The 13,726-nt window shown below is 36.5% G+C and overlaps 1 protein-coding gene across 1 annotated transcript in view; it reads right to left on the bottom strand.

The window, feature by feature from the left end:
* Positions 1 to 13,726, bottom strand: part of LOC135161538 (ubiquitin-like protein 3) — a 171,371-nt gene that overhangs the window by 51,543 nt on the left and 106,102 nt on the right. The window lies entirely within an intron of this gene.

The following is a 13,726-nucleotide window of genomic DNA, read 5'->3' as shown; positions in this document are numbered from 1 at the left end:
GCATTTGTTCCCTCAATACCATATTTTTCGAGTCCAGTCATCGCCAGGTAATCTTCATTAAGTTCAAATTATGTCAGTTGTATCATGCTAGGAAATGACTGAGGGAATTATAGAACTTGAGTGAGCTGCTTCAATAATTATGAACAATAAAAAATACATCGAAATTCTTCCCGCTACAAAATGATACAGAAAAAAATGAAGAATCGTTACTGGAAGTTATTCAAGATTTTACTCGTCCTTCGGAGTAATATTACATAATTCAAACGTAATTAGAATGAACACTCTTTCCAAGTACATCAATATTTCGTTAAAAGGTAAATATATATTTGCCTATAAAACACATATTATCGTACTGATTAAATTATGAAATAATTTCATTGAATAATTGATTTGATTTTAATTTAATTCAATTGTGTATATTTATTTATTTACTAGCTGACCCGGCAAACGTTGTTTTGCCATATAAATAATTTCCTAGTAATTTCGTTCTCATCCCTACTCCGTGCTGTTTACTGGATCAGAAGTGACACCTGTAGACATCTGGCGGGGATAACTAATTAAATGACGATTGATCAGTTTTCGACTGGAGAGGAAAAATGATTAAATTACTAAAATGGCTATTAAAAAATAAGGGTTGATCGTAGAAGGGTGAAAATTGAGGATTGTATGTATTTTTGTATGTTGTATCATAAAAAAATAGAAATTAAAAATTTTGTCTAAAAAATAAAAAATAAAAATTTAGGGGTGGACTACCCCTAACATTTAGGGGGATGAAAAATAGATGTTGGCCGATTCTCACATATAATACCACAAGTGCTTCAAAATTATCGAATATTTCCCGATAGATTCGTTGCAAATCACTCGTGCTTCGCACTCGTGATTTTTTAGCCTGAAAAACTTGACTCCTTCATTTGTATGCAGGGAACCTAGAGGGAAATATTCTATAATTTTGAATCTCGAGTGGTATTCAGGGGATTATTTTTCCTAACCAAATTTCGGCCAAGGGAATTGTGCCATGACATGAAAAGAGGTTTATTTGGTTAAGTTGTCGTTTGTTTATCAAAATTATCAAAAAATTATCGCATATAATACCACAAGAGCTCCGAAATTATCGGATATTTCCCGATAGGTTCGTTGCAAACAAATGAACGTGTCAAGTTTTCCAGAAAAATCACTCGCGCTTCGCGCTCGTGATTTTTAGACTGGAAAACTTGACAAGCTTATTTGTTTGTAGGGAACCTTGAGGGAAATATCAGATAATTTCGAAGTTCGAGTGGTATTCGGGGGATTATTTTTTCCATCCAAATGTTGGCCGATAGAATTGCACCATGAGACATAATTTTCAAGGAATTGCCATTTAATCTTTCAGATACAATTGAGGGTTACTTCAACATTTGTTTTTTTTTATATATATCAACATGCAAAATTTCCAGTGAAATTTCCAAGAATATCCGCTGAAATACCGTGTTGACTATACAAAATAACGTCGAATGGTGCAATCCTATTGGCCAAGATTTGGATGGGAAAAATAATCGCTGAAATTCGAGGTAGGCTATACAAAATATCAACAAATGGTGCAATTCTATTGGCTGAAATTTGGGTGGGAAAAATAATCATAGATACCGGATAAGCACGAAAAATTTCATCAAAATCGGTCAAGCCGTTTCGGAGGAGTATGGCAACAAAAACTGTGACACGAGAATTTTATATATTAGATTCCATATATACCCTACCCCGGTTTTGACATTACTTTTGCGGTATTATGGGCCGACTTCCTCTCCAACTGTGTCGCATTCACCCCAGGAGCTGTACGCCACGTACCGACTCTCCAGGTGACCAAGGAAAACCATGGAAAAGCTTGGTTGGCAGGCTGTCCATAACCCAAGCTTCATCGGGACAATAATATTTTTTGGTGTCTAGGCTTCCGGTCGACGGTTTCCGAAAGATTGAAAATTGTAATGCCCTAATAAGCTGAACTCAAACGCGCATCACGAGTCCCCCGTCTGGTCGGGCGATTTAAAAAATCCGGACACCGCTGTCCGTCCATTCAATTGTTTATCTTCTAATGTTATTTTAAAGCTGAGGCTAAGCTGGACGAAGTAGATCCATAACGAAAAATGTTACACTGTTTTTGTTCCTGAATGGAAACATGGCAACCGGTTTTTTTTTCGATTTTCTAATTTTCATTGGAAATGCTCACACATGTGAAGTACTTTTCAAAAATCAGGTTGTAAAGATTGCATGTATGTGGGTATACATGTGCACAAATGTGGTTATTTTTTCAACTGGTCTTAATACTCGAGAACTATGGGCGCAGATAAAATGAAATGAAATTTTAGCAGTCGCAATTGGTGGTTCCATTGCTGAAGCTTTGAAACTACATTGAACTTCATTCGCCGAGCAGTTCGGAATATTTAGTAATTTCTCAAAAATATCTTCTCAACGACCGAATTTATTTTTTTAATACCCATCGCGCTGGCACCTAGGCAACAGAGTTCAGAGAAGACCGTTCCATCTACCGTAATTTACTTTGATTCACATTTTTCTTAATGTCTTTAAAATTGCTAATAGTACGCGTCATAAATAAAAAAAATAATGGAGATAAAAATGTGAAATCTGTACGCTTTTAGGCTTCACGAAATCAAATTTCGGTTCTGAAGATAAACGAAATGAGATCATTACCTTCTAAGATATTCCACTTTATATGTAAAACTTGTCTTCATTATCTCAGAAACTACCTGTTCCATTTCTATTTCCCTAATGTCGTCTATGTAGATCTAATCAAATATGAATATCCCTCCAAGAAACATCTTCTATTTTTTAGTTGAAATTTATTTTGGATATTTTAATACGAGTAAAACTTGAGGCAAACATCTGAATCAATGGATACTAATGTCTCAAATACTAAGCCAATGTCTTCAGTATTTGATTGACCTATTTAGGTCGATTAGCCGAAAAAGGACAGAACGGGCCGGAATATATATATTTTTTAATTATGTGATTTATTTATTAATGTCTGAGTTTATGGCGAGGTGAATTTGGTCGAGTCCATTCGGAAGCATATTACCAATATAGTTCGTAGGAATAAAAAGAGAAAAATACTTATAAACAAAGGGTAATTGTTGGACTACTTATCAAGAAATAGCACTAGATGAAGAAATATCCTTAAAATATGAATAAAATGTGGTTAAAATAAGGATATTATTAGACTTATTTCAAATATATTAGATTTTCAAAGGTAGTATCGATAATCAATTTATTCTTACATCATTTTATTATCTACTATACATAGATCAAGTACCATAGAAACCTTGATCATTAATATGTGCATTCACCCTCTTACACGTAGCAAAAAAATTTCCAATAAAATATCACACAATGGATTTGTAATGCAGGATTTTTAGCAAAACCTCTATACGTCATAATTTCAACAATTCAGTAGACTTGTAGTCTTTATTGGTTGTTCCCCGTTCGTTGACTCAAGTTAAATTTAACATTTTCATTCTAACTCTGCTTTGTCAATTTGTAGCTATTCTCTTACTAACTATTACGAACTATATCACCAAACTCACTGATCCATCGAACAAACCTAACAGTAACGATGTTATTGTGGAATGGCAACACTCAAAACATTAGGGGCAGGGGGGGGGGGTAATGAGCGGTTTTAGGATGTCTCTGGTCATCAGGAAATTGTGGCTACTCCGTTTTCCAGTCAGGCACCAAACCAAGAGACTGACATTGCCGACCGAGTCACATCCAGCCAGAGAACTCTCCAACTAACTGAACGACCTCCCACCAAACCTCATCGAAGAAAACAGAAACTTGTTCTTCCTAATCTCGCGGATTAACTATAGCTAGCGTATTATCATCTTGAGTGATTTTACATAAATAAGTTATGGTTTATTCGGTTGGATTTGACCGAATCCACTTTTTTTTTTGAACATTTTATATGGAATTATTTATAATAATCACAAAATAAATCAAGGATAGGCAAGGGGACTGACCCCCTATGCAAAAGATGCGGGCTGACAGAGGAGGATCCTCTTCACCTATGCACAAGATGCAGCGGAGTCGATGAAGCCAGATGGAACGTCTTCGGGTCTACTTGCATAGATATACGTGTCGACAGGGACGGGATCAAGGGGCTCTATGAGTTAGCTCGTAGGGCACAGATACTCGATACCAGCGACTAGACGGCTGCCTGAGGGCAGGGTGTAAAATGGCCGAGAGGCTGATTGCACCTCCGGACAGGACCGTCTAAATATGATAAGTGATAAGTGATAAGTGAATCACAAAATAAAATGCAGTAGAGCGGTCGTTTTTGAAGTATTGGGAACACATATTGAAGATGATGGATTTAATTTCTGCGTAGGAGACAATAGCTTTGTGAGAAAATGATTGTTTTCTCAATATTGTCGGCGAAAATCGAATACATTTGAATCGAGTAGAAAATATAATTAAAATAATTATACTATGATCCCTGATGAAAAAAAAATTAAAATAAACTTGATTCATTTTTTTTCACGTCTTATGACCCACTTTCCGCGGTAAATTAAAACTGATCTGAGCTCTGAGATATATCATGTGCCAGTTGCAATGAAAAATTGCAAAAAATTCGCATTTCTGTCTTCTGGGAAATTTTTCAAGATGAAAGCCAGTGCACATGATAGCTGCATAGGGTGTATCCCGTTGCGATTCAACTCTCACAGTACGATCGATAGTATCCCCACGCTGGGTAAACATATCCCTCAACGTTGACTCGAAAAAAAAATGCGAATATCCATGAATATTCACGAGTTGTTAATGCCTGCGTGGGGGAATCTGCGAAGAAGGTGAAAAGAGAAGAGACAGTTTGCCGCACCGTTGCTCAAGAAGGAACGTGAAAACAACGGGAATGACTCAATCAATTTGCGTTGCGAATCGTTGACAATTGTCCCCAAGTGCACTGCGAGCAATTTGCTCAAGCCTCGAGTACCTGATATAGACATCTCTACATCCTTTCTCCTCGTACCATTCCTTCCTCTTTTACATTGTTCAATGGCGGAAAAAGCACATCGTCTGGGCTCTTCGGGCCCAACGATTACATGAATGAGACTGTAATTGCCCGAGGGTGAGAATTACGCAAGTCTACCTGTTCTCCGCGAAAAAAAGGATAAAACGAAGAGTAAGAGGAAGTAGATGTAAATAACAATGATAGGAGGGAAAAACTATGGAAATTCCTTCCGCATTTTTTTCCTCTCCTCCACCATTACTTTCTCCTTGAGAGGTATATGAGACTCGGGATATTCCTTTGGCGTACGGCAAATGCCTCATACGAATTCGCCGTACGTTTTATCCTTGTAAAAAATATACGGGATGGAAATAAAAATAATGGCGATGTTCGCAATAACAAGAGGTGGTCTTCTTATGGATTCTGACGATATATTTTTTTATTTTTTAACATTCTAGAGGTGAATCGAAATGGCTATCCGTCGGGTATTCAGACTTTACGGCGTTGTATCGGATTCGATAACTCTGGGAAAATGTTGGAGAATGCACGAGTTGACGATATTTGATTGTCTTGTCAATTTTCAGGAGTATTTTACTGTCTCGCTACAGCGAGTAATCTTTCACTGGGGATTTCCGAGTGTAAAACGAAACTACTGGGGAATCAAAGTTATTGAACTATTTTGAATCACGAGACAGAATGTGGAGAAATGTCGAGACGATAAGAAGAAAAAAAAGTAAGAAAGAATGGAGCAATAGGAGTTAGTTTGAATGGACTTATAGTTCTAGGTGTTTCAGAAGAGCTAGCGAGATGTAGAGAGTGAAAAATTGAAGGAGAGGTTAGCGTTTGTCTTGATTCGCACAGGATTGAGATAAAGTTTGCGGGGGATGACGGAGGTTCATTGATCAGGGGATAATGTTTTCAATAGAGCGGATAAAGCGAGGAAGAGAAATAAAGGAGTGAGAGATCTTTTTGAGGTCGTTAGAGTTAACAAAGCGACGCTGGTAATTGAAAACTGGCAATTTGGATGGATAATTGATGGAGGTTCCTCCAATTTTTGGTAATTTTTTTCAAGGTCTTCCTGCCGACAAAGGCTATTTTTATAGTGATCTGTGTATTGAAGTAGAGGTATTTTATATTTGGATATATTTTATCCTTACTTCAAGCAATTTTGATTTTTAATGGTAATGGTGGTTTTATTATCTACGATGAATAGATCAAGTAACTTAGGAACGTTTATCATTAATATGTGCACTCCACCTCTTATAGATGACGCAAAAATTACGAATAAAATATTACTGAAAACTTGTAGTCTTTTTTGTTTTTTTACTCTTCGTCGACTCACTTTACATTTAGCAGCTTCAAAATAACTCTGCTTTGTCAATTTCTAACTATTCTATTACTAACTAGCACAAACTATTTCACCAATGTTGGAAAATTATAACACAGCTCTTCTGTTTATCTTGAAAAATCACTCGACAAGGTTTATGATGTGTTTGAAAGAGTCTCCAGAAAAGGACTAATTTATAATCTGTTGTGCTCCGAACTTGAGAGCATTGTAATCCTTACTAAATGTGGTATTCAAAGGAAACTCTGTCCTCTGAAGTCATAAACGTTCTCTTGTTTTGTTCCTCAATAAAGGTTTTTCATATAGTAAGAAGTTAGTCTCTGGACACCGGTCCTCTAGGTCAATTTATGCCTTCCTTGTGCCAGTAATAAAGAGTTCTAGTTAAAGTAATTGATTGTATTGCTACATTTATTTATATACTTCTACCCATATCCCAATAATGCAAATAAATGCGAATATTTCGATGCATATAGATAAGACCGAGTGAGAGGAGTTTTTTTAATAGAAAATTACATCTCCTTAATAGTTTTTGAGATATTCAGAAAAACGAAATTTATCAAAGTTGCTATATCTCAGGAACTACTCGACCGATCGACCTGAAAGAACATATTAGAGTAAAGACTAATGATGGCAATCATAAGTTAAAAATTCAGATTTTTAGCTACAAATTTGCCCATATTTTTTACCAATTTCCTCAAAATTAATCTTCAAAACTGCGAATTTTCCAACACATACACACACACATAATATAAGAAACCTCATTTATTCGCGTTCTATGAAACTAGATAATTTGCAATTGAAATTAGAGAATGGAAAAATCGGTCAAGTACAAGGTTTCCATTCGCCAGCAAAAATCATCCGAAAAGGAATGATGAGCTTTGATAAAAAAAGAATAGATGTCGTGGGTAGTCACCGTATTCACAGCAGCCCACGTTCACTGTATATTATGCCCTCTCCCTTCTGCCTATCCACGTACTGCATATAAAAACCCCCTGGCGTGTGCGTCATCAAACACTGGGGTCAAGGAGGAGAGAACGAAGACTCAGTAGCTCACCTTGACTCGGAGCACTGCGAAGCGCCTGAATTTGAGTATAAAACGCGAGAGGGGGGAGGAGGAGACATAAGTAGAGCTGAGTTGTAAGGATCGTCTCTCCATCGTGGGCCGTTGAAATCAGGTCATTGGGGCATTTGCAGTGTGAGGGTAGCATTTTCCCTCCCTCCATTTTACCCACCCAGTGGCCGCGACTACCGCCGACCTACCTCTTGCACCAAATGGTTGGATACTTTGCGAATATGCGCGGTAATACATACGCGCAACCCTGCAGCGCATTGTTACCACTTGGTGAATTGTGTAACTACACCCGCAGGGCCCCCAGCCATTGGACAACATCACAACTAACTAATGCGCGTGTCCTTCTACGCAACTGGATCTCTATACTATTATAGAAACAGAACTAAAACCCGGAAGCTTCGGTGAGCGCCACACCTCGTTGCTGGATATATCTTGTCGAGGTCGGTGATGAGGAGGCTAATCGTCGTGACGTCAGTCATTGGAAAAGTGAGAGGATTATTGATTTTTTCATGGTGAGGAAGTTATGAATGATTAGTAGAGGGGAGGGGGATGATTGTTGATGAAAGTGGTGGACGAAGAATAATAGATTGATCAAGACATACCTGCAATTATCGATTATATTGTTATATCCCGCGAAGAATAAAGACGACACAGGTTGGTAAATGTTTGGGGCGGTTTATTAATTACAAGAAGTATTACGATGTGTCATGTAAGTGCTCCGAAGAGAGACACACCAAGACTAACGTTATCCAACAGACAGTCGTTCTTGTTACCAAGTTCAGATCATAGACAAATGAATGATATTCGAAGGGGAACACGTAACAATATTTTATCTTTATAAGAAAGTGTTGGATTTTTCATGAAATAAATAGAAAGCAAAAATCAATCTTATTCTCTTCTGAGTGTTTATACTTGAATTGAAAAACATTTTTATGGACTGGAATTCTAAAAAGTGTGAGGTATGGTATTTAGGTTTGATTTTAAGTATGTAGAAAAGGTTCAGGGTGTTGATTCCCTTTGTAAATCTAGTTAGTTCCTCTAAGGAATCGGTATAGAGCGGATGTGTCTTCCGAGCACAATTATTTGAGTTAAATAATACAGAAAGAAATAGTTACAATTATTTCCAGGATATTATTATTCCAAGTAATCTATTTCCAATAGATAGTAATGACGATTTGTATTTTGATTGGTGATATGCAGCGAGTGTGATTTTAGTGATTATACAGGTAGGAGTGTTCAGGGCTAACAATAGGAATGAGGCATTGGAATACTTACAAGGGATTCCACCTCTACATATTATGGAATTATTCATTATTTCAATGTATTAGTGGACAATTCCCGACAGTTAATTTCATTACAGCACAATTAGTTAGTAAGGACATTCATTACAGAATATTTCATTCAGTTCGTAAAATTCATCAGTTCAATCTATTACTGGACAATTCTTCGCAGCAAACACACGGTATAGTATCCACATGTAAGAAGGGAAATTTATGTAGTGCTCCACATTTTGGGATTGAATTTTCGATTAAATGGAATTTATTGATTTGGCAGTGGTAAATTGTCCAATGGGGCCAAATAATGCTGCGAGTGATTGGTAATGTGATGAGCGAGGCTGTGATAAATAGCTCGTGTGATCAATAATATTTTGATAAAGTGTCCTTGCCATGAGTACTTGTATTGAAATGAACGATAATATTACAGAACTCTAACATGTAGAGGTGATACCTTCATAAGGAATAGCAGGTAGGTGTCCGCCTCCGATGTGGATGACATCCAGGTGCGAAGGGACGATGGAATGAAGATTCGATGAAGCTTAATTGTGAATTGACCAAGGTGGATTATTGGAGTTGACATTTCGAATGTTTATCAAACATTAATTTACTGATGGATTGAATAGGTCTTTGTACGATTAGTATTTCTTTTATTCTGGTCTTTCACTTGAAATTGGAAAACATTTTTATGAGAGAAAAATTCTAGGAAGTTTGGGGGTGAGTGGGAGCATTGTTGATGAGAGACATCAGGTCCAGGGTGTTGTATCCCTTTAGTCTTTTAGTTAGTTCCTTTAACGAAACGGAGCAGAGCGGTTGTGCTTTTCCAGTGTATAAAATAAAAGAATAAAACGACATTCACATGTATAAATCATTTATAATTATCCCATTTCCACTAAGTGTCGATTCGCGAATTTCCAGTCTCAATCCTGGAGCAACCCTCCGAATTGCCCCATAATTCCCCAATAATTAATTATCATTAGTAACTCCTTGAAGTATTTTAGTAGCTTATTTTTGGGTATATTGAGAACGTAGTCTATGAACCTAATAATTATATGGGCTGAATGGAACCCTTACGCCTGAGATTGAGTCAGTTCTGGATTCAACAATGATATAAGGTATCTCAGAATGTCTTTCATTTTTACATGTTAAATACAATTCAAAAACGAAAATCATTCTGAGACACCCTTTATCAAGCTTCGCTCTATCTTGGGCCTTCCAGCCTGGAAGAACAAGACTGTTTCAAGATTGTATTGAGATCCGAAGGAGCATATACTACTCAAGTTGGATCAATCTAGGATTCAACGATGAAATCAAGATTGCTTCCAGGTGGGATCTTCCAAGGACGATCTCCAATACCCAATCTACCTTGTTTCCATCCTTACGATGGACATTTCTCACCCGGTGTGTTGCATAGAGCTTTCCCCAAATCGATGATGTTCGAAGGAACAGCAAATAATACTGAACTATAAATTCTCAATGGCTGAGGAATATTTTACCACAGCCAGATAGTGATGACGTTAAATATTGTTATTTATCCTTTCTTTTCCTCTCACACCACCTTCATCGTCTTTTCATTTGGTTATTTTGTTGGGAGGATTTCAGAGTCAACAGAAATTTACCGGCAATTGAAACATCAATATTTATAATTAGTAGAAATTTCAATAATTAAAACAACATTGGTGACAGGAATTAAATGTGCAGCTGTTTCTGTCCATCAACTACCTTCGTTACTGCGCCGAAGAGACCGACAGAAATGGCTACTTTCGCTTTACTAATGACGAAGTTCGATGGTGAGGGTAGGGTTCCACAAACCAATATAAAAAACAACAAAATTTCCAAACGCGTGTAATTCTATTTGAGAAAGTACAAGCCCAGAAGTTAAGGTTGTTGTATCGAGAACGGCAGTGGCAAAATTTTTCAGCTTGAGCGCAACGATCTCTCGGAACTGAGCGCTTAAATTAGACCGCAAACTTTTACCAAAGTACAGTCCAACGCGCCTCACGCACACATGAGTAGACTGTGCACCAATACGTGCGCATACACCGAATGCTGAAAGTAATCATTGTGGCAACAATGCATAGTATCTCTCTCTCTAGCATAGTCTCTTTCTTTTTTTTTGTCACGTATGATCTAATCTGGGAGACCTCGTAGGTGCGGTGGTTGAGTTGTTTCAAAATAATTAGAAAAATGTCAAATAGATTCAGACACGGAACAATTTACTAAGGCAAGTGAATGAAATAAGCGGTTTTTTTCTAATATGACACAAGCAAGAAAAAGAAAAAAACCAGAAGAGATTGATCCGACAGAAAATGCTGTTGAAGAAGAGAAACCAACACAGGATGTTTGTTCTGGAAGGATAATTGTGAATTTGTCCATTCTTGGTGAACATCTACGGTGTACTAACTGTAATGAAATACATTTATTGAAAAATGCGGAGAGTAAACAACTCATTCTCAACCAAATATTCCTATTCTAAAAAGGAGAGCCACATATCATATCGAAAATCTCGAATCGAATCGAAATCTCGCAAAGATGTAGCCAGTATCCTATTGGTCGTTTAAATTTTAGGCGCTAATTTTAAAACATAATGTAAAGATCGTTATGATTCACCGTGAGAGAGAGATTCAAGTGTTGATCACTCACTCACTATGATTCAAGTGTTGATGTCAAATGCTTTCGGACGAATCAAAGGTGAATCAAATTGATTTATATGGCAGAAACAAAACTCATCCTTCATTTTCCGCGCGCTGCAGCGCGCGTTCGGTCTCGTTTCGATATAAGCGTGACGAGCCGTAGCTGTGCTACAGCCGCGTCAGGATTATGAATTTGCTAGTCCACTCCCCCCCCCTTTTAAAAGAAATCCCGTCTTTCTGATATTATTGTCAAGAATGTCATATATATTGACAATTATTGACATTGATATATATATCTGAGACCTGAGGTGGTAAAACCAAATTAGCCTAGAGAACTTATGGAAGTTAATAATGAGGGCTATCTATGAAAAAACGTTAATCGAAATTCGCTAAAAATTTAAGCCACGATACAACAACCTTAAGTTACCCCCATAAGCCATCGGTGAACTGCATGCGTAACACGTAATCCTCATTGGTCAATGTGTTCAAGGCGGGAAATTCAAATAAAGCGCGCTTTCGGTCTCGTTATTTATTAAATCATTGCGAGGAGTCCTAGTTTCTCACTCTATGTAATTATCCATATCGTTGAAGGACAGATAACGTTGCCTTTGAAAACATTAACAAATTTTAATGAGTTTTCGTCTCAAAGGCTCTTCCAACCAAGAGAGAGTATAATTTAAAATTTTCCGGTGTAAATAGTTCATGCGAATAGGATTTTTTCCGAATGACTTGTAAACAAATCTCAAAATTCTCAAAGTCCTGGGTCCGTTAAGATTCAAAGTTTAATTACCCAACAAAAACATCTAAATAAATGTTCCATGAAGAAGGATCGGAATCAAAAGGCTCCACAAGAAAAATTTCTAGTTGCAAATAAATGTAGTGAAGAAGGGTCAAGAAACAAAAGATCAATAATAAAAAAATGAGGAAGAGAATATCGATAAATAGACAATATTTCAGTAGCGAAGAAGGAAAATGATTTAAGTCGATTTTTTTAGAAATTGATTTTGTAATAGGGTGATTAGCTGTAATATCATACTGATGTATCTTGAAATGCAATCAAGTTGTACTATATATATTTTTTTGTCATGTGAGTAAACTCTTGAACTCGTAATGCATCTGCTGCAAAAACGATTTGAGTCTTGGAGAAAGTTAACTCATTTTTGTTAATTAATAAAAAGGCTCAAGTCGCAAATTCGCATAAAATAAGTTTCCAAAGAGCTATATTGCGATAGACCGAAAGAGATCGATTTTAGAAATGAGCTAAGTCGCCATAGTTTTAATTTGGTCAATCGAGTACGACAAAAAGAAAGATTTATGAAGTTTACTTTCCTACATTGACGAGGGTTGTTATTGGAAGTGGATTATTTAAAATAATAACACTGCAAATAATTGAAACTTTTCTCTACTTTATCATATAACTCAAATAGTTGTGCTTGGAGGACACACCCGCTCTGTACCAATTCCTTAGAGGAACTAACTAGATTTACAAAGGGAAACAACACCCTGGACCTTTTAGACACGTACTCTCAAAGAGTCCACAATTCATTCCACTTTGTCTACATACTTAAAATCAAACCTAAACACCATATCTGACATTTCTCAGAATTCCAGCCCATAAAAATGTTTTTCATTTTAAAGTATAAACACTCAGAAGAGAATGAGACTGATTTTTGCTTTTTATTTATTTATTTCATGAAAAATCCAACAATTGTTAAGATTTTTATCCGAATCTGGTCATTGATAACTCCTTCTAACTGACAGACTTCACTGATGAAGATTCCAATGTAATCACTTATAGTTCATGTCTCGAAACGAATCTCCTCCCGTTAGTCAACCAACTTATTTGCTTTACTTTGTCACTACTATTCCTGCTAGTTTTTGCCCTCGCATCAAAATATCGCTATATCGATTCTTCATAATGAAACAAATTCTATAAAAATTCTCCACGCATTAATTTTTTAATTACAATTCGTTTTTTATTGACAGAAGATTTAAGTCATCATAACTTCATTGAAGTTCAAGAGTTTGAGAGCGAGGTCACCTTGACCCTTTGATTGTGTATACATGTTCGAGCTAAGCCGATTAAATGAAATAAATAATCGCCGACAGAGAGTGAAACTTGTTGTGGAATAAAATCATTCAACAAGACCTTTTTTTCCTTCATTACTGTGGATTTCATTAGTGATATACTTCCGAATTGACCCGTACCAATTTAATTTTAAAATGACAATTTAGATGTTCGCCATGAGACTCAAAACTTAAAAAAGATATTGTCCACTGTGTCGAATCTAACACATCCAGTCTATTTTTAAAACTTTTTATAGTTATGTCAAGATATAACTTCACACTTTATCTCTGCAACAGACATTCATATTTTATAGGGCCACTAGAAGGAGATATGTAATACTTTGA

The sequence above is a fragment of the Diachasmimorpha longicaudata genome, chromosome 1 (genome assembly GCF_034640455.1).
Source record: "Diachasmimorpha longicaudata isolate KC_UGA_2023 chromosome 1, iyDiaLong2, whole genome shotgun sequence".
Classification (NCBI taxonomy): Eukaryota; Metazoa; Arthropoda; class Insecta; order Hymenoptera; family Braconidae; genus Diachasmimorpha; species Diachasmimorpha longicaudata.
The sequence above is the reverse complement of the archived record's forward strand: the minus strand, read 5'-3'. Positions and strand labels throughout refer to the sequence as shown.